At 42.8% G+C, this 24,702-nt stretch overlaps 1 protein-coding gene and 1 long non-coding RNA gene across 6 annotated transcripts in view; one reads left to right on the forward strand and one right to left on the reverse strand.

Moving 5' to 3' along the window:
* Positions 1-3,207: 3,207 nt before the first annotated feature.
* KIN (Kin17 DNA and RNA binding protein) overlaps positions 3,208-24,702 on the forward strand; it is a 398,804-nt gene continuing 377,309 nt past the window's right edge. For both annotated transcript variants that reach the window (XM_072954908.1, XM_006213122.4), the window contains exon 1: positions 3,208-3,212. The gene's annotated coding sequence lies outside the window, so the exon portion shown is untranslated. The remainder of the gene's footprint in view (positions 3,213-24,702) is intronic.
* LOC140691379 (uncharacterized) overlaps positions 10,435-24,702 on the reverse strand; it is a 74,617-nt gene continuing 60,349 nt past the window's right edge. For 2 of the 4 annotated variants that reach the window (XR_012067009.1, XR_012067007.1), the window contains 2 exons: positions 12,866-13,047; positions 10,435-11,688 (listed from right to left, as the gene is read on the reverse strand). This is a non-coding gene — a long non-coding RNA (uncharacterized lncRNA). Of the gene's footprint in view, positions 11,689-12,342; positions 13,048-24,702 lie in introns of those variants that run through there. The other 2 variants (XR_012067010.1, XR_012067008.1) reach the window with 2 other exon arrangements.

Raw genomic sequence — 24,702 nt, forward strand, 5'->3', positions numbered from 1 at the left:
CTAAATGGGACACAACCCTCACTGTGGACCTTCTCTTCACACAGTCTGCGCCTGCCACCCATACGTGAAGAGAAAGAACTGGGCTGACTACTACATGCTTTAATAGTTGTTTCTGACAACTGTGAGATGAGCCATCTCCGACTAAACCCAAACCTTACAGGAGACACGACTTTTCCCTTGGCTATTCATATCACAACCCTTTGTTATGCCTAGATGGGGCACTTCTAATTATTTTGTTTCTGGTTTGTTAATTTGAGGCTTTCAGTCAATTAGTTAATACCACCACCTTCACTCCATAGGACAACAGGGTCAAGAGAGTTGACCCCAAGCCCTGTCTATTCTCACCTCTCCCCACGTGGGCACTTGTACACGAACCCAAGTCAGCTAGGAAGAACCTGGGAGAAAACATTGTTCAAAAAAAAGGATACATGTGGAGAGGCATTTGGGTGATGTTTTCATGGTGATTTGTGGCTGGGTGTGGGGACTCCTCCTTTGCTGTCCTCAGATGCCTTTAACCTCTGCTTGGCAATGCAAGCGGCAATAGGAGGGGCTCTGGATTTCTGGTAAAGGGAAAAGGCTGAACTGACAACTACTGGAAGAGGTGATAGATATTTGGGGAAATTCTAATTCAGTTCAGTATTATTTTGAATCTGCAAATCCTTCATCGATCGCCAAACTGGACAACGCCTAAACCATCACAAAAACCAAGGCTTTGTTCCAATCCTATGAAACCAGCATCTTAAGGGTGTAGGATTTAAACCATGCACTATTCATATAGCTCTTTGAAGAAGTCACACAGCACAATTTGAAAGAGTCCATAACAGTCATTCAAACATTTCCCTAGTGACAATAAAAGGATTTCAAAGTTAAGTAAACTGCCTATTCCTTAATTATGTTTAGGAAACAGAGCTTCTTTTTCCCTTCATTTACAACTATAAAGATGAATTCAGCATTTCTGACTACCGACTGTACTCATATTATTAGTTGTTCAAAAATGAAAACATTTTCTTAAAAGAATGTGATATGGTCATGGCTGTGGCCTGAAATGAAAGTTGTTTCACAACACTCCCTTTAATTTTACACATACAGACACCAAAAAGTTTCTCTTTGCATCCTAATCACTAATGGTTTTGTCATCTTCACTGGCTAATTTATGCAGCAAATTGCCAAACTCTACTTTAGTTTGGGCAAAGTAACTCATTTTAATGTTTCTAAGGGGAAAATGAAATATATACTACTTGAAACAAATAAACAGAAGAAGTGAACCATAGGTCCCAATTTCTCTCAGTCTACACTGGCTCACCATTGATATTCTCTGGCAAAAGAAAGCAATAGGGAATATGTCTTCACAGAATGATATGGTATTTATGAAGTGGATTTATTGTCAAGGTCCTTGAATGAATCACTTTTTTCCCTCCCAAAATGCCAGACACCTCTTGGGTAGGTAGTTGGCAAACACGTTTTCAAGATGTAAGGAAATCGCCTGTTTTTCTTGTCAAAGGAGTAGTACTGAATTGCCACGCTGTGTAACTGGGGAGGTGGGTGGGTAACATGCAATGCTATGAAGTTTCATAATACATCTAAGAAAAAGGCAAGTTTGAATCTGGGGTCTGGGGAGACCCCAAACAAAGCCCAAACCAACCAAGGCTGGACATCGAAAACTAAAGCAGAGAATGCTTTAAAGAACTGTTCAGAAAGTCTCCTAAATTGCTTGAAACTCTATTTTTTTCAGCCTCAGAAGATTAAGTGTTGTGTCAGTTCCTATCTGAAAGTAGAATCTCTGCTTCCAAGAAGTCAGGTTATTTCAAGCCTGCTGCCACTGTCTTGTCGTTTGCCTAACCCTGAAAGCAAACTTTTCTCCAAGAATTATCTTGTAAAGACCCCTGTACTTTTGTTATTCTTTGCAGACTATTTCATTATTTTATTTCGGTCCTCACTCCACTGACGGCCACTGTGTAGCCCCAACGGCACCATGAGGAATCTGCTAAACACCTCGTCTACCACCCGATTGATAATAAGAGTACAGTTTCTCCTTTGAATTCAGTTATTGGCTCAAGATGAAATCAAATCCCTCCTTTGCTTAGTTTACAAAAAAATATCCTAAGTCTTTGTACACAAAATAGAATAAAATCGACTGTAATTATTCAAGGATTGTATGTCGGTTCCTAGATTAACCTGACCCTTTGGGGTTGTTTTTTGTTTGTTTTTGTTTTTGTTTTGGTGTTGTTTACTTTTTTTTAAACATCTCTTATTTTGATGATTTTATGAACCCTTTAGAAATGGACAAAAACTCTAACTTGGAAGTATTTGATTTCCACGCAGAATACCTAATCCAAGGGTCTCCTAAAAAAGCAATGCCTGTAATTCAGACATTAATAAGACTACAGTAAATTGGCCAAATTCCACTGTGCTCCTCAGCGAAAATCTACCACATTGACAAGTTGACATAACTCAAGTCCATGCACACAAGAACCATGACCATCACACCCACCACTGTGGCCTTAATGCCTGACTTAGCACAACACGTGGCACATAGCAGGGACAAGTTTTATCATTTCAGAGGCTCGGCTGAAAATGGGTTCCTATCAACAGGGGCTGGGGCTGCACAGGAAGTAGGAACACATCAATCAATTCAAAACGGAAGTTCTCCCCTGAAATTACTTGGTAAGAATAATTCCATCTTGGGACAAGCACGTGGCCGTGTGAATACATATCCTACAAGAAGGGATATGGTTGGAACAACTAACAGTGCATCACCTCGGCAGGACCAATAGCATTCTTTTCTTCGTGTTTTGGCTGTGTGTGTGTATGTGTGTGTGTGTGTGTGCACTTTCTCCCTGCAAGAGTTTAGAATTCTCTCATTGCCATCTCACCAGTGGATCAGGTTGTTTCTCACTTGAGATAATAACAAATGATGGTGTTACACTATTTGATAAACAAACCATAATACAACCATGTAAATCCCAAGGACGGGGCCAAACACCGTGATGTTGCTCCAACACTTAACTGGGATTTGCTCCATGGCTAAATACGAAGCACCTAAGCCAGCTAAGTGGTTTGCCGGGGCTGCTCTGCCCAGATGATATCATCACTTGGCTTTCCAAAAGCAGCTCTTGGCTCTGGCTGTTTTGGCTTCTTTCCATGTAAACATGGCTTGATTAATGCTGCAGAAGGGCTGTGAATCACGTATTCCACTCTCATGTGGGAAGTCAGAATGTCAGTTTTTCCCCATTTCGAGCACAGAGCACCGGGATGTTCAGTGCAGCATCCCTAGCAACAACATAGAAACCGCCTGGGTGCCCAGCTGCCGGCCTCCTGCCTCTTTCCACGTAACAGCAGCTGAGGCATCGCCCGCTGCAGGACCCGCACCTCCACCCCGGCTGCACCCATGGGTCTGACCATTACGGCGGGACAACAAGCACATCACAAGGCTGCCCTCTGATGCAGAGACAAGAAGAAAAACAGAGAAGCCCTTGCCATGCTTCCAAGAAAGGCAATGGGATCTCACCGATGCAGTCACAAATGTCTGGGGCTGATCCATGCCTCGGTGGGGACTTCGTAGTCCGGGCATACCTCTCACTACCACTGCCTCCAGCTGGCAACCCCACTGAACGTATCCGATCATTCAGTCAAGGAGGCCAAGGAAAGCGGAAAGCAAAATCTCTCCCAGCAGAAAGACGGATGCCATAGATGTCAATCTTTATAGCCCTTTCACAGAAATACTTTGACTGCTGCAAATCGTCAAGAAACAACCTAGAAGAATGAGGGCGGGTGGCTATCCGGAGCATCTCAGGACCATGCCGACCTGGATTGCAACAGGTGGAATGCTCTATTCCACCAGCCCCCAGTGGTTAATCTGAGGGTGTGGTGGGTCAGTTACGCAGACGCGATCGTTGGGTAACCAGCACTCCTGTACGCAGGTCGCTTCTCTGGGGTGACTAACAGCACCGCTTCTGAAGGCAGAGCACAACAGCGTTAAAACACTGCAGCCAACTGGCGTGGCTTTACTAGAATTTCCTCCTCACTTCGCAAAATTAGGAAACTCTAAAGCAACCAGAGCCTTTCTCCTCCAGTCCCCCTTCATTCCATCCAAAGAAATATTTGATCACTTCAAGCCTCCACCATGTTTTATGAACTTCTTCCAGAATACCATATTGTTTTCCATTTTGGTAAGCCCAGAAAGGAAGTGTGGTTTTTACCTTGACTCTGAAGGTCAATGAAACTAAAACTCCTCACATCGGTCCAAGGGAGGAAGTGAATTGCAAGGTCCGTTCCAAGGTTAATGTCTTTTTGATGAGATCTACCAAAAGCCTGAGCTTGTATATGCAGTAATACAGGGTCACAAGCAAACGTCAGAAGTGAAATCATCCCAATTCTTTGAAAGGGCTTCAAGATTTTATAGTTGTCAGCCACGTACCCTCCACAAAGAGTCTAGGAATAGTTCCTTCAGAGGAAGGATTTAATTGATCAGGTCAGACATCAACTTAGAGTTCACAGACTTCTAAATAATTCATAAAACAGACTTGGATAACTAAGTCACCAATCGAGCGAGATATAATTTGCTTAGAAGTTCATGGGTCAAGCCGAGATGGTCGTGATCACCACCATACCCACTCGAGAAGTGACTGGCACCCTGGGGTCCAGGTATCTTCAGGAATCCACAGTTACACTCTTAGAATTATTTGTGGTCCTTTGATTTTTTTTTTTTTTTCAGGAGCACCCGCTGCCAAAGGCTCTGCCTTACAGGTAAAGAGGCTGTAAGATGCCCTCATCTTGCACAAGACCACAGAAGTACTAACACCCAGTTGCATAACATCTACTTTCATTGCCTCAGTGCAGCATAATTATGGTGATTTCATGGATGCAACCAAAGTATTTTCCCACACCGAATTCCAAAGTCAGAGTGAAAATGTAATAACTTTTTTTTAAAGATTTGATATCGGTAAGTAGAATTTCTAAGGCTTAGAGGAGAAGTGTCAGTGAGGATCCCTTGTCTCTTGTCTCCATGGTCAATTTTTTTTTTTTTGAACAGAGAAAGGTTTATTACAGGGTCGACTTGTGCTCAAAAGATCCGAATTCTCAACTGACAATTTTTAAGGAACTGCTAATGTAGAGAAACAAAATATTAAGCTAGAAATAATTGAGATGTGAATTCGATTAGAACATAGTTGTTATTTCTATGTAAATGCCAGCTGCCTGTTCCTAGGTTACCGCTACAATATTCATCAATTACGTTACAAAAGAAAGAAGAGGCCCTCACTCCCGCTCAGTACTACAGTCTAGTCTTACCTGAAAGTCCCAAAAAGGACCCAAGGACAAGAGCATAACTTTAGTTTCCTCTGAAAGGTTCTTTCTTGGGGGAGGGTATAGCTCAGTGGTAGAGTGCATGTTTAGCCTGCATGAGGTCCTGGGTTCAATCCCCAGTACCTCCAATGGAAAAAAAAAATTCTAATAATAAATAAATAAATAGACCTAATGATCTTCCCAATGGAAAAAAAGTTTTTAAAAAAAGATACTTTCTTTGGGAAATAAAATGAAAGCAAATTAGAATAGTTTCCACATTTGATTTGAAGCATTTTGTCTTCTGTTTATTCACTAAAGCTAGTATCCACAATTAACAGTGTCCCAAACTCCTGCTTTTGCCACCCTACCCATCTTAGTATGTTGCCAGATGGTCTAAAATGGCTGCCAAGCACCAGCCTTTACATCTGCATTTCACCCCCCACCAAAAAAAAAAAAAAAAAAAAAAGAGGCAGGAGGAGCCGGGTCTCTGACACTTCCTATCAGAGCTCATTAGCTAGAACTCAGACATACAGCCACACTAAATTGCAAAGAAAGCTGGAAAACATAATCTTTACACTGCATGGCCATATACACAGGTGAAACTGGGCATTCTGATTTGGGGAAATAAAAACAAATTGAAAAGCCAGCAGCAGCCTCTGCCACCAATATAAAATCCTTGAAGAGTTAATAGCGGAGAGTTTTTTCCCTTACAATATTAAAGGTATATTTATTTCAAAGGTAAGGTCAGGAAAATTAGTCTATAAATCATATAAATATCTAAGTGGTTAATAATGTACATATATAAGTGGTTAATTGTCACATATAGATAAATTAGTGTATACAATGGCATCACTGCACTGTATTCATACTTCTCCCATTATTCCAACTAAGGATTTAAATTCAAATACAATTCTTCCTTCTGTATTGTTTTATATATAAGAGCTGAGACTAATCAGAAGAGGATGCAACTGTAAAATAGAGTAAGAGAGAGTCATTAGGGAAGTGGATTATAGACTTGAGTCCGCTCTGAGTCCTGGCCTTGGCCTTGCTCTGCAACTTTAGGCAAGTCACTCAACCTCTCTGATTCGATTTCATTGTCTACAAAATGGAAATCTGTGCCGGATTTGGGGGCACCATGTCCATGATTAAAAGGTTGGATAAAGTGTGCCCAAGAGAATAATGAACCCAGGCTGCCGAACAGCAGGGGAGGGGACAGAGAGGGGCAACGGTGACAAGGTGAGGGATAGCCACAGAAAGTAAGTGAAGGTGGGGAGAGAAGTCTGTCAAATTGCCTCAGGCTCCAGCATGTGACCCGGATGAGATTTCTCAAATGTGCTGAAGTTTCTCTTTAAACAAGGAGGTTCAAATCAATTCCTTTTTTTAAATATCAAAGGTCATGAATTTTAATACATGTGCTCCGAGGAAAGTAACTTCCCATGTGGCCTAGAGAACAGCCCAGTGACTGGCATCCCCACACTTTCAACTCAAACTGAAAACAATCACAGGGTCAGAGGTCCCTCTACTTACTGGACTAGAGGCAAATGCCCAGGTTTGTGCCGCTTCTTAAATGTTAATGGCTCTTTTACATCCCTAAGTGAAGGCTTCAAGGACAGATGAATATCCAAGAATTTGGGAATGAGTTGAGGCAGAATCTGATTCTCAAATGCAGGTGAATTGAAGCCTTTTAACCAATCAACTCCACGACGCTCCTGGCATGGCCATGGCGACCAGGTGAGAGTTCATCCCCAAAGCAACAAAGAGGAAACAGGGTGTGTTGGTTTGTTTGTTTTTAAGATTTTCAAGACTTTCTCTGCTACCACTGTTCCTTGAGTCACGGCTCAGTCTCTCCAGTGTTATTACCTTCTTGACACTTTCTATACGCAGATGACAGCCAAGGAGGGCAGAGTAAAAGCATCTCTTCAAAGACGGAAGAAAGCAGAGTCCATTTTAAAGGGAAACAGTGATTGACTGACCTCATCATTCCTTTCTATCACTTTTGTTTATTCATTCATCAAACATTAATTAGGCACCTGTTCTGTGCTGGATGCTGAGCTAAGATCGGAGGTACAAAGAGGAATTAGACCTACTTCCTGCCCATAAGATGCTCATCTCTGGACAAGAGAGATTTCATGTGGGCCAACAATGAGACAAACATGGGATTGACCCTAACTGTCCAGAGGAATGAATTGACCCTAATTGTCCAGAGTAGAAGGACAGTTCTCCTTGGTTGGAAGGGTGAGGGGCAGTAGTGAGATGGTTGGGATGGCTCCAAATGGTATCCTGAAGTTGGAGGGGTTGGAGTCCCACCTTCTCGTCTTACTTACAGGTTGTATAAGCTTGCTAAGCCTCATTTTCCTCTTCTCTAAAAAGGCAGAAGAAGATCATCTTCTTTATAGGTTTGCCCCACTGTCTGAAGTAGGGCAAGAACTCAGTATTCATTGGCCCTGATTATTTTTATCATTGTCACTGATGATATAATTAATATTATTAACCAAGAATGATCCAGAAGGAAAGACTTGAAATGAAAGGAAAGACTGCTACTGTTGCTGAAGGGAGCAGCAGCCCTTTAACTGTGACTATTTGACCACAGAGGATGAACCCGAAAAAAGCTTAAAGGTCTTGGGGCGGCCGAGGTGAAGCTTCCCGCATCGGCAGAAGCGTGGCATGAAGGGAGAAGAGTGCATGCTTTGAAGATGCTCCTTAGACAAAGATTTCCTAGTTTGTTTTGTCCTGGGGAAAAGAGGAGGTGGAGGTTGCCATGACATGCTCTGGTTCTACATCCAAACCCCTAAGCCACTTGAATCTCTGGATTTCTAAATATAACTCTGAGAAAACGAATCACACATTTTCGACACGGATGAATTACTGAGTTTCCGTATTAATCACATTGAGCTAGTTAACATTTGAGCATACATCTGGACCACAAACAGGATGAAAAGCCATGCCATAGAACACAGTTTTACTCTGAAAATTGTGAGGGGGTAGTTTCTGCCCAATGGCAAGGAATAGGACAGGTCTCTGTTTATGGACGAGCCCCATCGATGACTTGACTTCTCAGTGACTGCTGTTTCTTCTCACAAGGAAGTCAGAGGCTGCTCCTGCAGCTGCCCGGATGGATTGGCTTTTTGTAATGTTGAAAGTATGAGTCAGTATTTTACCCACAACAGCCACATTTCAAAACTAGCACGCAGCTTTTAAGGAGCAGCGAAGGATTCCACAGTCCAAGACCCCAAACTTTCAAAACAAGACACCTTTGTACGTTTAAGGCTTCTTTTCCCAAGAACTTGAAATATGCATTGAAATATTTGAACATTTCAGAGGCTTTGGGAGTGTCTGATACTAGGTCTCTCCGCCAGATCTTCCCTTTCTCCCCACCCACGCTCACACCCCCACCAACCTACTCTGGCAAATTTCTACTCATCGGTATTCACAAAAAACTGATTTTTGACAGGCGTGCTTGAAGTGGTGGGCTCCTGAATCATCAGCAGTGTCACAGGTGGCACGGGGAGCTTCAGAATGTGTGTGTGTGTTATTTCTGTAAGCACACACCTCGAGATGCTTGTACTAGGAGGTGACTCAGAGAGGCAAAGAAGGAGAACAGCCGGTGACCAGCTTGTTCTAAAAACATCTAAGTATTCTGTACACATAATTAGCCCACAAACCATCACCACCACCATTATCAGCAATTGCAGACAGCCTCCACTTTTGGTCCCATCTCTAAGGATGCACATGGTCCTTTTCCTTTCCTCTTTCATTCATTCTCCAGCCACTACCTGAGGTCAGGTGCTGGGCGAGTGGGTGGAGATTCTTGTTCATTCATGGTTCCTGCCCTCCAGGAGCTTATATCCCACTGGGGGAGACAGATACTGGCCGCATTACCACACATACCAGTATCACACTGCAGTTGTAACAGGACAACACAGAGGAACAGGCTGCTATGGAAACTTAAAAAGAAGACTTTGTCTGAGAAAGGTCAGTGGTGCTTCCTCCGAGGAGTTGATGCTTACCTGAAGGATGAGGAGTTCAATGTGGGAGAAGGGAAGGTGATTTCAAGCAGAGAGAAGACTACAGCAAGGTTCTGTGGCTGGAGCAAGGTGTGAGCATGAGGGGCAGAGAAAAGGGAGAGAGTGATAGGAGATGAAATTGGTGAGGTGGGTGCAGACCACACCCATCCCAATGGTCACATGATGCAATTTGTTCTTTATAGAAGAGCAATGGAAAACCATTCAAAGTCGTAGGCAAAAGGGTAGCCTGATCAGAGTTGTGCTTGGAAAAGATTCTGGCTCCAGTACAGAAAAGGATAAGAAAGAGATGTTTGCTGCTTCTTCATGTGTCCTTGATTCTTTTTTTTTATGCTACAGATTTTTATTGAGCACTTACTACGTGCCAGATATTGTACCAGGCCTGTGAACAAAGCACAAGCTCAATCAGAAGGAGTTTAACTTTAAAGAATGCTCCATTGACCTCAGTTTTACATCTGCAAAATTACTGGGACAGGAAAAGGAAGAGCTGGCTGGGTTTCTCAGGTCTAACATCCCTTTAGGAAGGCTAGGTTCATAGGCCTATGACTTCAAGAGGGAAAGTAAAGTTACGATTCCAGGCAAGAATCCTGAATGTGTCACTGATGGGCTGTGTTATCCTCCAAGAGATGGACCTCGACAACTGAAGTTGACAATAGTCCTCAGACCTCTGGGTTTTCCGAGGCATCATGCAGCATCCGAGGACCACTCTCCCTATGGATTCACAGTTGCCAAAACCAAATTATCATTTCCTTAGAGTATTAGCCTTCCATCCAATAGATTTAAAACATTTTCCAATGCTTCCCCAAAGTAGTATATACACCTCACTTCAAAAGGTAAATATTAGTACAAGCTCTAGAAAAATAAATAGCTCCCTGTGCCCCAACCCTTCAGAGGCTGAGTTCCTTTTCCTGGAGCCAATCAGTTAAAATTTTGCAATTCTTTTACTGTTATTTCTAGTATTTACCTTCATGTTCATAAACAGTACCTCATTATAGCTTGGTTTTTCTCTTTTCGTCATTACTTGCTTTGCCTTTTTATTCTGAAAAGACTTTCCCTCCCAGGTTCATCCTACTTTCCCTCCCTTACCCTTCCAAGGCTTGGGAGTCACATTATAATTTTGGTGACATCAGAATTTAGCATTCACTTTATTCCTCTGCAAAATTTTTCAAAACAGTCATAGGATGCAGGACACTTGCGTTTCCTTTCTTATTCCAGCTTTCCTTTTTTCCTAGAGTTAATGATTGCATTGTTTTTCAGCTGCACTGTTTCTCAGTTTTCTATGTGGGGGGAGGGGGGTCTGTGGTGAAAGACCGGATCTCATGCGTGTAAATATGTTCATGGTCCAACAGTATTGAGTCAGAATTGTTTCAGGAAAGGCAGTTTTGTGAGTCAGCTATGAAATCATCACTGACATAGACATAGTCTTTGCCAACATTCTTTCCCACCGCCCCCTACCCCGTAAGAACCCCCTCGTCTGTCCCACTCTCCGGTTCACCATCTCTCAGTCACTGCTCTGGTTTAGAATGTCTTTAAAGCCGATGTCCAAGCACAGGTACCAAGGGGAAGAAATGTCCCAGAGTGGCTGTACAAAAGCACATCTCTGAAGGGACGAACAGATGGCACCGAGGGTCCCTTAACTCCATGGTGAGGACGCTTGGCAACGACAAGCATGCTGACAAAATTGGAGTCAGTTTCGCTGCTCACTCCTTTGACAACAACAAAACCAAGATCTCCATTGTGTATCTCTTTGTGCCTTGGTTACGGGAATTTCAACAACTGCTTCCTTTGGAAAGTGGAAACTTTCTTCCCTAACTCACACCAATTGCTCGTTTAGCTTTCTTGGGAAACACAGAAATGTCAACCCCAGTTGTAGCTGACAGTAGGAGCCCCCTTTCCCTCACTTTAAAGCAGGAATCACGGAGTCCTAATCTGTCAGAGCCCCACGTGCATCTCCACCTTCTACGCACAAGGGGAGCAGGAGCCGGAGGCGCAGGTCTTGGCGGGACTGCACACCCGAGAGGGGCAGTGTCGGCCAGAACTCAGCTCAGAGTTGTCTCTCTGAGTCTTTAGCTGTTGGAGTGGCCTCTTCCTCTCTACAAACAACTGAAAAGGAGCAATATAACAACTTTTGGTAAAAATGAATGAATGCTATTCGGATGTGTGGTCAAGGAGCCAAGGCCGTGCTGGAACAACTTGGTGAGATGCGACTCTCCGGATGCAGCCAGGACTCTCCCGTCCGACTTCTGCTGTCCTGCTGAGCCCTGCATCCGCGCGTCGGCTGCAGAAGCGGGCTGTGGGCTGTAGGTGCTTCACATGGTCAGTCTCTACATCGGAGGGCTAGCCTCTCCTCCCAGCCTCTCCCCCGTCCTCCTTCCACAACACCCTGCAGGAAAACAAAACACACTCTTGGCTGTTTTATTTTCCTCTTTGAATTTCCCAAACCACGCCTCTCTGCTCTTCCTTCCCCCTCACCTATGCTGGCCCGCCCCTCTCTGTTTGAGGGTAGACCCCCGATGCTCTCCTCTCTCCTACCACACCAACACCGCTCCCGCAAAAGCAATTTCGGTTTCCGTAAAGAAGGGGCCAGGTCTTTTGTGGATGGGATGTCGGAGCACATGGCACGCACCTGCTGAAGCTCCAGAAACAATTTAATTCCCAGTAAAGGAGAGTCTTGCAGCAGAACCAGTCCCCAAACAAGAAGAGGCATGTGGAACATTGCTGTCTCACAATTTCCTCGGGTCTGATACCAAATCTCATGGCTCCTCTAGACACTGGGCCCAAGACCCCTTAAGGGATGTTGCCACGGCTACAATGTTTGAAAATACCAAATAAATGACGATTGGAGTATATGTCAAGCTCTGTCACCAAAAGTGTTTGTGTGTGTGTTGCCGTGTGTGGCTCCGCTACTGGCCTCTTTCTGTCTATTTAAATGTGGATCGCATGATTTGCAATGGGTTTACTTGAATATGATTTATTTAACTTTTGCAATGAAAAGAAACCATAACTCAAGTGAAGCCCAAAATGATGCCAGCCAGGATTACTCTTCTTAAACTGGTTTATTTCTTTTTAAAAATCACAAAAGCTCAAAGAACCCAGAGTCTCTGATAATGAACGTAATATACGATTGCCGTAAAAAGTTCACTCTCCCTTCAATTTCAATCTACCCCACTATAAATCAGTGAGCCGTTTAATCAAATATTCTCCCACTTTAATTGTTTTATCTTGCTTTTATGTTAAATCTCACTGAGTTTCTGCTGGCACCAGTCTTCACATTATAGAAGAAATGTCAGTGGTTGGCCCGTAATTAGTCTAAAACTCAAATATTGGTTCTGAACATTAACCAGATTGGAGGAAGCCCTCACAATCTCCCTGGACCAGGGAGACAAATCCAAGTCAGAAAGCAAGCCGGGAGGAGTCGAGCCAGCCAGCCATCTGCTGTCAAAAGACAGAGGGTGGGCCCTGGCCTTCGAACTAACTGGAATTTTTTTTTCATAAATGTCTTTCATTATTATCGCACAGGGCATTAAAACTCTATTTGGTTGTCTCTTAAACTCTCCAACCTGAAACTGTCCGTGTAAGAGCTGCAGATGCTTGCCTGGACTAGCCCACGGCTCCCATGAGAAAATAGATCGGCACAATGTACTGTGTAAGGCCACAGCCGAACTTCAGTGTTTGTGATGAAGGACACTTCCCGGGCATTTATTGTACAAGACAAGCTCTGTCCCAGGCGGGTAATCTGGTTCTGTAAACAAGAAAGAAAAAAAAAAAAAGAATTCCGTGTTATTGATTGATAAACCCCTTTCTGACAAGGTGTGTAGGGACCGTGGGAGAGACGTACTGTTGAATTCATGTTTTTTGAATGTAATCTTTGACCTGCAAACAAACACCCAATATGAATTTCTTCAGTAAAAATTTGAAAATCTTTTTAAATAAATGGAGGGTGAATCTTTATCCAAACCAGACCGTCTGCTTTCCCCAATAAATATAAATATTTCCAAAGCAAAGACACCTCCTCTGGGGTTGGATGTACTTGTGAATTTCACAGATGAGCATCTGGGCCTTAATGAAGCCACGAACTGTTTATGAACTTCCTTGAAAATGTCTGTATTTTAGTATTCTTTTATGTCTCTTGGTTTGTTTTTTACAAAGCACTTGAGTAAATTTTAATATTTTAACTATTCTCGCTTAAACTAGCTCAAAGCCAAAATATTTTTCATCTTAACCAAAAGCTAAACAATTTTTCTTAAAAACCTGAGAATGGAAAATAGCATAAACTACCCAAGAAATGTTAACTTTATTTCAGGTGTAACTATAAGCATTAATTGGTGTCAAAAGATACTTCTTTTTGAAGGCTTTTTTACAAAGGTTTAAAGAAATCTATTGTTTAAATGATATCAGAGTTCTGAGATACCAAAAACATTTAGAAAGAACGTGAAGAATCATGAAAAGCTTATTCACCAACAGACCTCATTGATGCAACTGTTTCTAAAGTATTGGGACACATTTTTGGGGTGAGTATTTTTATTTTCAAACTTATCACATCAGACAGGTGCAGTGAAATAATATATATTAAAAATATAGATACAATTATCACAACAGAGTGAATCTAGGGGGAAAAAAAGACATGAAAAACATCCCATTAAAAGAAAAAGCCTTTATACGAGACATTATTCACATTTCTGCAAATGGAATTTTCTGATTAACTGCCATATATTATATTATTTGAATAACTTCAGGAAAGATTCATTCCCAAGCTCTGTCCCCAGCAATATTTTTCCCCGGCTGAAATTGGGCTTTAAAACAAAACGTCAGCAAAGCAAGCAGCGTATTCAAGTTACAGGTTGAGAAACTTCCAGCGCAGGCAGTTAAAAGTGATTTAAGAAATGCAAAATCATTCTTTCACAAATGTGTGTCTTAAACTAGGAAATTGATATATCAAAACCACAACCGGAATATAGCAATTTGTCTCTCTTTGCCCGCTGTGGTGTATTCCACAGCTGCCTGCCAGATAATACACTGATTGTAACTTTCCTAATTCACAGAGCCTTTAAATCTAATCTCCTGGGCCAGCCTAAAGGGCTGCTTCATCCATTGAAATGCCAGAATAATTGAAATTGTCTTCAGCAGACAGTCAGGCAATAATGAATATTTTCTCCACTGACTGCGTGCCAAGGTTACACATAGTGCAGCAAACAGCGGCGATCCCCAGCCAAGCCTCCCAGGGGAGGGGCGGCCACTAACCTGTGGCAGGAGGCACAATGCCCAGTGCGTCCCCTTCCCTCAGGCCCCCGCACTCAGCGACGCCCACCACGCTTCTGCACACTCAAGGACAGCACAGTTGCCCAGCGAACAAAGGTCCCGCTGGCTTCGCTGAATCTCCAGGGGCAGATGAAAGGCTGGGAAAGGTTGTGGGTATGGATTTTCCGATGGGGACAGCAGGGGCGGTGAGCAGACGGAGCTGTGCGGGGAGTCAGAGGAAGCAGACAAGCGGTTCATCAAAGGAAACCCGGCAAGGATGGTGCCTGAGAAAACGCTTGCTTGTCATCCCTGCACCGTCTTTCCCACACCTCGGGATGGTTTCTGTGAATGCCCGGAGCTCCGATTTAGGGTCAGTTTTGCTTCAACCGAGAGTCCACAAGCCTTGTTGAAATTAAAGCGTTGGGTAGCGGAAGTGAATCATGAATATCTTTGAAAAAAATCTAAAGGCAAGTCTAACCTTCAGCTATGATCTCTCATTTCAGCAACTCATCTCAGATTGTTGGTACTCCCGTGACTTGCTTTAGAGAAGGAAACCTGGGCAATGAGAAAGGAGCTACGCCCAGTCACTGTGAATTTAAACCACACAGAGAGAAGTGGACTTTTTTTTTAAGGTATCACAAGGGACAGCAGGGAAATGAGTATAAAATCTGCTGTTTATGTGACACCTGAGTTGCAATATCTGAATTACTTAGGTGTGTGTCAAAACACATGGAACACATATTAGCTGTGTATTGTTGATTACCAAGTCAGCCCAAAACAGTAGCTTAAATCAGCCATGAACATTTACTGTCTCCCGGGTGGTTCTGACTCAGAGTCTCACAAGGTAGCAAACTGTTGGTCGTGATGGCATCATCTGAAGGCTGGGATGGGGCAGGAAGATACCCCAGTGGCTCCCTCACATCCATGGCCAATTAGGTCTCTGTTTCTTGCCACATGGATCTCTTTCCAGGGCTGCTTACATGACAGTGGTCCACAGCAAGTAATCCCAGAGCGAGCAAGGCAGACGCCACAGTATCTTTCAGACCTGGCCTCAGAAGTCACACTGACATTTCCTCAACATCTTCCAGGCCTCACAGTCAGCCCTCTTCAGTGTGGAGACATAAGGACATGAGTACCAGGGGCCACCATCCTGGAGGCTGGCCACCATGTGTACATATTATACAATACACAGATTGACCTGCCTCCTGAGCTCCAAGACCACAACCATCACTCTCATTTCCCACCACATCCTTGCACGCGTCCTTTGTCCCAGATGAGGAACAGGGGATGCAGGTCATTAACTATGTTTCCCTCTTTACCAGCTCCAGAGCCCAGAGTGGTCTCCCTCCACCACCATCACGAAATCCTAACTCCGCTGTGCCCTCACTCCCCCAAGGGATGGTCCTCCACTCTGCCACTTTGCCATCTCGGAAGCCTTTCCCAAAGAGCCCTGCCAGACTCCAAGCCACATGTATGTTTCTCAGAGCCAAACGGAAGAGAGAGGCAGGAAAGAAGGAAAAAGGGAGGAGGGAGGGAAGGGAAGCACTCACACCTATTCAAAATAGAGCGAAAATAATACAGGGAATTGGTGACCCAAATGACAGCGGAGCTGAAAAGACAAACAGAAGACCTTGAGGCAATTGCTTGCAGCCTTCAGTTGGAAAAATAAGGCAGGAGGCGATGTTAGCAGAGGGAGTGGCCGTGGACCCCCAGCAGAAGCTGAACCACAGTGGGTGGGTCCGTGGGTGGGAGGAGGAGCTAGAGAGAAAGGGGAAGAGAAACCCCTCGCTGCCCCCTGCCTCCCACCCGCTAGGCTCCTGCCAGGCCTGCACTGATGGAGTCCAGCTGGAAATCAGCTGATAGGGGAACCCGTGGGGTCAGTACCCACGCCACTCAGCAAAGAGCAGGGGAAAGGCCGGAGCTAACGGACGGAGGACCAACACGTATACCTTGCCCCAGGCCAAGGCGTTGTGCTGCATTCTGTTTTCTCACTCAACGCGTACATAAACGTGTGTGTGTTCGGCGCAGTTTTTATCATCTGAAGTCGCTATGCCTCATCCCAAGCTGTGTACAAACTCTGCTTGACTTAATCATTTCCGTAGACTTCTAACTTAGGTTGTCTCCATTTCTTTATTATTATTTTTTTCAAGTGACAATTCAATAAATATCTTCATTGTTCAAGTTTTTTTTTCTTCTTTTCAGATATGTTCTTTGGGTAAATTTCTAGAAACGATAATTATCAAATAAAAGAATATCAACATTTTTATGTCAACTGGTATGCATTTTGGGGTACCTGCTTTTCACCCTGAGTCTTTCTGCACTCCTTTCTACTAACAAAACAAGATGATCCAAATTTCTAAAAACAAAGAAGAGAAAGTCCAGTGCTGTTATAAAATTTATCTTTGATATTGCAGCAAAAGCAATAGCAAAATCTTCCCTGAGAGCTATGAGATGCCGGAGGAAGACTGTGATTAACTTCGCAAAGGATGGCTGACTTCTCTTGTATATGACTAGAATAATATTTAGTCTAGTCTTTTCTTAAAGGAAAATGAACCCTCATCCTTGTTTATCGGAAACAATTGAGAGTCTGAAGCAAATTGTAGATGAAGAGCATCTTCCCGGGAGTAAAAGTCCTGTTCTTGACTGTCAAATAACCCAGATGTCTGGGAATACCCAAATTGGGAAAACAAACAAACAAACAATATATATATATATATATATATATATATAGTGATGAGGCCTTTGTCACCCTTTTATAAGACAATTGTAAAACAAAAGCCCACGTGCATATCCTAAAAAGAGGCTGGGAGATCGTCTGGTCAGTGCTTCTCAAAGTGTGGCCCGTTTGCGAACTGTTTGCAATCAGTCAACAGCGAGCAAAGTTAAAAAAAAAAAAAACTGAAAGCAAGCATTTAGAATCTTTTCTAGCAATTTGACATTACAGCAACTCTTCTGTTGTATTTGCAAAAGCGTCGACAGTGGATGGAGGAGAAAATCAAATAATCCTTCACCAGGGATAGTTGAGGACGTATTGTTAGTCTCTCAAAGCCCAGGTTGGACGAGAGTCTTGAATGCACCCATGGCATTGACTGGAGTTATTTTATATATGCCAAGAATTCAAACAAAGTAGACAGCGAACAATGAACAATGTACCCTAGAGGAACAGTCTACAGTAATCGATATCTTATGAGCAGTGAAGTCTCTCTTTCTGAGATTATTTTATATTCCAAGACTACCATAAATATAAATATTAAGTGATTCACCTTAATTAATTAGGAAAAGTTATGCTTTTAGCTGACATAAGTAGGGTTAGGAATTGGGTGGTAATAAAAGGGACTAAAATCTCCTTATTTAATCCTATTGGTTGCTCAGTAACATCAGATCCATATTGAGTACGTCTCCTGACTTGGTGGCTGGGGACCAAAGCTGGCCATCAGGGCAGATTTAAATGTTAGAGATGAGAAGTGTCACACTTGGTGCAGAGTGACCAGTTTCCCGAGGAGCCCATGATCAGAGCTTTGTATTCATAAGGGTTTACTTGGATCAAGAAGAGTTCGCACAAGTTAACAGCAAAGAGCAGACAGACAGAAGTCACGCCAAATGGCACTCGCCTCCTGGTTTAAAATGATCTTTGTTTTGTATCCACACTCCATCGGGAAGTGGCAATTTGGGCACAACTGTGGGAAGTGAAAGTTGTTTTCACATCGCAGGTGGAAACCAGTCCTAGCAAGCTCTTCCAAACTGATGTCATTTGCATCTCACATCCTGCATGTCACATCTGCACGATGCAGACATACAGGGAAGTGCACCGGGTTTTAAGTCCTACCGACCTGTGTTTAAATTCCAGCCGCGGTATTTACTAGCTGGGTGACTGGGGGCAAAGTGCTATGCCTCAGTTTCCTCATCTGTAAAACGGGGCTACTAATAATAACTCTAGCTGAAGGGGATCAAGATTATCTTCCAGCTCTAAGAAAAATAAGTCACAGGGATGTAATGTACAGCGTAAGGAATAGAATCAACAATATTGTAACAACTCAGTACTGTGATGCGATGGCAATGGATGGTAACCAGTTTTATTGTGGTCATTGCATCATAATGTATAAAAATATTGAATCACTATGCTGTACGCCTGAAGCTACCATATTGCATGTTAATTATAACTCAAAAAATAATGATAGCAATAACTATAACCCCAGTCCTAGGATTGGCAGGCATATTAAATACAATAGCACATTGTGCAGCTCACCAAGATTCAGTTGGTTTAATATTTACCCCCTCCTGGGATTCAACCTTCTTGCACTTTTCATCAGCTGAGGGTTGACTGTTTTTTCCCAAGGCGTTGCCACATTCTCTGAGATGAAGAGTACTGGGGGGATGATTTGGAATTTAGGAGACCTGATTCCTGCTTTGCAGGGATTATAATGTAACCAGAGAATGTAATAACTATAAATAGTTCCTAGCAGAATAGGAACTATCAATAAAGAGTTAAAAACTTGAGAAACATATTCTAAAATCTACTCATGAAGAATTTCAGCCCAATACCATGCATATGTAGGTGCTGAAGTTAAAAACAGTGAGTCCAGAAAAGAGCATGGAAGAGATCGCAGAAGAGTAAAACAACACGGAATGTCAGGGTATTAGTAGGATGGTGGGGGGTGATTCGCTTTTAAATCTCCACTCATGTTGCTATAACTAGTTTAGTGCATTGGAAAGAGTGTGGATTCTGAAGCCAGACTGCTTGCGTTTGAATCCTAGCTCCTTCACTCAACAATTGTATGACCTCGGACATGTTCCCTGAACTTTGAGTGCCCCCATATCCTTTTCTGTTAAATAGAGACAATAATACAACAGCCTCATTTGGCAGTTGGAAGAATTCAACGAATGAATGTACGTAAAACATGTAACTAGCTATGTTACATATGAATACTAGCTATGATTATATGGGTATAAAATTTTTAAATAATAAAAGGAAAATGCTAGTAAGGAAGGCATTAAAAATCGCATATGTCAGTGTGTGGGGGGAAAACTTTTTTTTACTTATCTAATCCTTTTTAAAGGAAATGAGCCACTTTGGAATTATTTTTGTTCACGTTTAGTAGATATTATCTACCTAATAGTGCTTCCTAAATTATAGAAAGCCCTTCAGAGCAACTCTTATTTACTCAATTAATACCAAATGGTAATTCATACACAGAAAATCTCAAGCACTCAAAAATAAGGAACTCCCTGAGGTTGCAGATTATTATTAAAATAATAATTCGGTTTCTTTCATGCCTTTGAAGTCGCTCTCTTTCTACCCACTGGAAAGGCCAATCCATACGAACACACGCACACACGCATGCACGCACTCTACCTCTAGGGCACTAAGAATGCATCTCCTTGAGTTCCTAACCCCAAGCAAATCTGCTCCTCTTCTGGGATGCTGTTTGTTGGGGAATGTTAGGTATCTCCATCGAGGCAGTTACCCCAGCCAGAAACTCAGGAATTCCTCTCTGTCTCCCCACATTCTTCACCCCGACTCTTCTGATTAACAACAAAGTCTTGTCAATTCCTTCTTTCTATCATCAGTCCTCTTTTCTTTGTCCCCACTATCAACACCGACATCTCTCACATGAATTATCAGAACAGCCCTGGAATTTGTCTATCTCCCATCTTGCTCTTTCCAAACCAGTTTCTACCTCGCTATCAGAATGATCTTCCCAAAGTATGTACATTTATCTCATCGCATTCACTTGTTTCAAAGGTTCCCCTTGCCCTGAGGATAACGTGAGTTAGCCCGCCAGCAAGAACCCTCCTCAACCTGCCTCCTGCTCAGCTCCCTCGTCTTCTGATTTATCCTTCCTTCACCTGCCTCACACACCTGACCCTCCACCTCTCCATGGTGACCACCCCAGGACTGAAACCTTCCTCACCTTTGGCCTTTGCCTGTGTTTTCTTCTTCTGTCAGCCATTGCTGCCTCTCCCTCAGGCTTCCCTCCCAAAGACAAGAAACTTCTCCTATATGCTCATAGCAACTAGCGTTTACTTCTCTCTCTCTCTCTCCCCAAATAAATATTACATCTTATTCCTAGGGATCTCCCAGAACCAGGACTGTGACACCCAGTTCACCTTTAATGTTTATTGATTGGATGGATGGATGGGAAAATGAATGAGAAAGGTAATTGCAACTCTTTTCTGTAACTTGGTCTGACATAAAGTCCCAGCAAGAGAAAAGATTGTGGAAACCCAAGTGGGTAACATCGTAGATTACTAATTACCAAACTTTTTTTCAGCCAGTCAAGGACTGTATTACATTTTTCCTTCAGGTTTCAGCACAATGCTTTCACATTAATGCTGCTACCATTTTTGCACTGAAGATCCGACTTCACGTTATTTTTTTTACAATAAATTCTAAACCTCTGACAAGTAAATGGCAAAAGACAACACTTATCACACAGATCTTCCTGATGTGGAAACAGGGCAAGCCGAATGATTTAGAAGGGCCTTTTTTTTTCCCATTTGTTTTTTTCCAATTGTTTGATGCAGGCGTCCTCACTCAGAAAGTTTCCAGATTAAAAGCTAATTTGCTTAAGACCCTCCTGCCGTGGAGCCTGTCTCTCGCTGGAGCTTTGTTGTTCGCCAGGGTAAAGTGTAATTTTCTGACTCTTCCCAGCTCTTTAGTTTGAGACAATAATCCACTCTGTCTCCTCTTAATTAAAGCAAATAGCCCCAGCTCACAATGGCAGTTCAGAAGGCCCTGGTCTTCTGGTTCCCTCCGTGCAAGGAGCTAATTGATTTCCAAATGATAATGGTGTTTACATTAGAAAGCCAAACCCCTTGTATTCAGCCCTTGGCTCGCCCTAAACCGTCCCAGTCTCCTGAATATCAAATGGCCAAAATACCTCCACTGTGGCTGGTGCCTCTTAAGGGGTCAAGCCTCAGTCCCAAAATGCTTAACGAGCTAATTGGTTCATTTCTGGTTTTACACGCCGGGCTCCGACACTCCTGTTCCGTCCGAAGGAGGAGCCATCCTTGGAATTCCCAAGGATTTGCCTTTGCCATTTTGTAACCTCATCGGTTTTACAGTAAAGCTCCCCAAGGCCACACTGGAACAGTAGGTGGGTCTGAATTTTAAGGATGACTTTGGAAGCTCCTCCGTGTGACAGCTGATGGGAGGAAGCGGTCGAGAAGGAAAAAATACATAAGCCACCAGACAGATGAGCAACAGCTCATGGCGTGGGAATTAAGATGCTGTGTATTACCGTGTGTTTGAAGTAACTTGTCTACATGGCACATGCATATATGTCTACAGGGCTGACTGCTCTGTCCTTGTTTTAAAGTCACGGGAAAAATGATTCATAACACACATTCTCTAGTTCTCTGATCGCCGATAATTTTCTAGCATCTTGGGCTTCAGTTAAGTTAGTAGATGTCTCAAACCCACTGCATAGAAAGTCAAACGGGAGCCCAAACAAATCACAGTTACGTTACTGACCAGATTTCTGGCCTTCTACAGAGCTTTGTGCAAATACTAAATTCACTTTTCATCACAACATTTAAGATGAGGTTCAAACAAGGCTCTCACTGATGGGAGATATTTGTCAGGCAAGAGAGGAGCAGGAGTTTTCTAGAAACTGAGTTCTGTTTTTAAAGAAACGACTCTCATACATGAATATGTTCTTGATCACAGCAAACTGTTCCAGCAACTCAAGATGGAGGGGCGGGGGGCAGAGGGGAGGGGGACAATGCTTCAATATAATCACTTTCTAAGTAATTAAAACAGTAACTAACTTCTCGCATAATTAAAAACAGTTTGTTTGTTGGCACACACATCCATCCTGATGCCATATTTAGCAAAGGCTTTCATTTTTTTTAAATATCACCTCTAATGCACCAGCCTCTCTCCTATCAAGAAAGGCGTTGCTGCAATTCACAGAACACTTTCTTCCCTTTAATTCTTCGCTCAACCTTATGTTTTCTCTTTGAGTCACTGCCTTTCAGTCAATCCTGAGACATTTCCCTTTCATTCATTCTTCTTTTTGTAGCTACGATGTTATTGCAAAAGTCCCCAAGACACGCCACCTTGATACTTTTTATGTATAAACTTGTATTATAAATTTTATATATGTCACCTTGAAAAATTTTATATAGTCTCCCAAACTGTAAATATCTATATTATATGTCTATCTCTGTACCTGCGTATCTATATGATTAAATATAATCATACATAGATATAGTTTGGGAGGCTAGTGCAGTAACTGGTAAAATATATATACTCACTAGCCCTTCAGGGGTGAGATTTTTACAGATTAGGAAGAATTAAATCTATCCAAGATCCAATATTTTACCCAAGATCTCCCAACTTGTTAACAGCAGAGCAAGAACCTTAAAGAGCTCATTATCTACTTCATACCCTGTTGTTTTAAAGACTTCGGTTAAAGTCAACTGTCATCCACCATTTTGAACCATAGAGCATCCTGGTGAGCCTTAAAACCAAACAAACGTTTTAAAATGCACAGTTCTTGATCTTGACTCCTAGCTTCAGGGACAGGAATGCATAATACCTGATTCTGCAGGTAAAATCCTACACTGGAAGCTCCGAGGATTTCTAAATTCTTTGGTGGGAGAATTCTGCATTGTCAAATATTGTTTTAATAGATGAGTCATTGGCTGGGGCTGGAGATCGTTTGGGCTTTTTTCTTTAATTAGAAAGACTGTTCACTTTAATTATATTCTTTCACAGGATTTGTCATGTGGGTGTTCAAATAATAGCCTGTGTCCCAGTGTGAAAGACGGAGGCGCTGAGGGCTTGGCATGGTGTCCTGGAAATAAAAACGGGTAGTGATCACCTGCCTCTGATGAGTGAGGCTGACAACCACCTTGCAGAACAGAAACGCATCCCTGACCATAAGGGACCTTCCAATCCTACTTAAATGAAGAGGGGACACTGGTAGGAGCCCGGAATGACATACCTGATGATCTTCTAAGGTAGCAGGACCGGAAAAAGAAAGAGAGAGAGAGAACACAAGAGAGACGGAAAGAAAAGCTTAGATTCACAGCAAGTCACATCAGCAAGGAAATTCATTCACAAGAAGGAAACATCAGTATTGATGCTTTAAGAGTCTGGGAGACTAAAAAGCAATTTTCGTAAACTCTCAAATATAGCTTTAAATAATAAAAAGCTGAAGCCGTCTCTTACAAAGCCAAGTCTCCTTTGAAAGGATTCCAGAAAACCATGAAATGCTGTTGATAAGACCGTGCCAATTTGTACAGCTTGCCACAATCTCCAGCTCACGCTTTTCCCCCTTTCTTCCTCCTTTCTTTTAAAAAAAAAAAAAATTTTGTTTTCCCTGAGCTTTGTTAGTCCTACAGAGGCTCCGATGACAACAAGAAAAACACAGTGTTTTCTAAAGCTGAAACCTCTTTTCCCCCACAACAAGCAGGGGTGGGGAGGGCTGCGGGCTGGGAGGTGGACGCGTTGGACTTGTTCCACGGAGATGATGTTAAAATGGCATTTGCAAAGCCAGAGGAAAGACTTTTGATGGAAAGCTCCGGTTGGGGTGTGTAAGCTAACTCACCACGTTCCTCGCCCTTATCAACCTCTGTATTCAGGATTAATTAAGGGTTTGCTCCAATCCCTCACTTCCCTAGAATGTTTACCCACCCGGGGAAGAGGAGGCCGAGTGGCTTTTTTTCCACTAAAGTAAACTTCTAGCTGGTGGAGTCTTAACTTTCTGAAAGTTTGGCTTACCAGGTGTCTCAAGGTATTTTCCCTCCCCCCTTGCTGGCCAATTATTTTTAATTAGACTTATAATTGCATTGTATGGTTAAAATGCCTAATTAATATCTTTAAAGCAATGCTGTGAAGTGGCACTTAGTGGAAATTTTGTATTCAGCTGTCAAGAAACACTCATGGCTTACATATACGGAGTGCCGTTCACCCGGAAGGGTACCCAGGTGCTAATGACAAATTTCACATGCCCCATTACTGATTAAAGGTCAGAAGCATGGCACCCAGCAGCGCAGCATCCTGCTGGAGGTGGAAAATGAAAGACGAATATGGTAGCATTTAAGAAAAATGTGAAAAGTCTCTTGTTTAATTGGAACCCCCCAAAGGCGGTTGTCCTGGGGAATGACTGGGAGCTGGGTTCCCCCACCACCGCCCCCGCCACAAGCAAGG

This window comes from Vicugna pacos, chromosome 35 (genome assembly GCF_048564905.1).
Source record: "Vicugna pacos chromosome 35, VicPac4, whole genome shotgun sequence".
NCBI lineage: Eukaryota > Metazoa > Chordata > Mammalia > Artiodactyla > Camelidae > Vicugna > Vicugna pacos.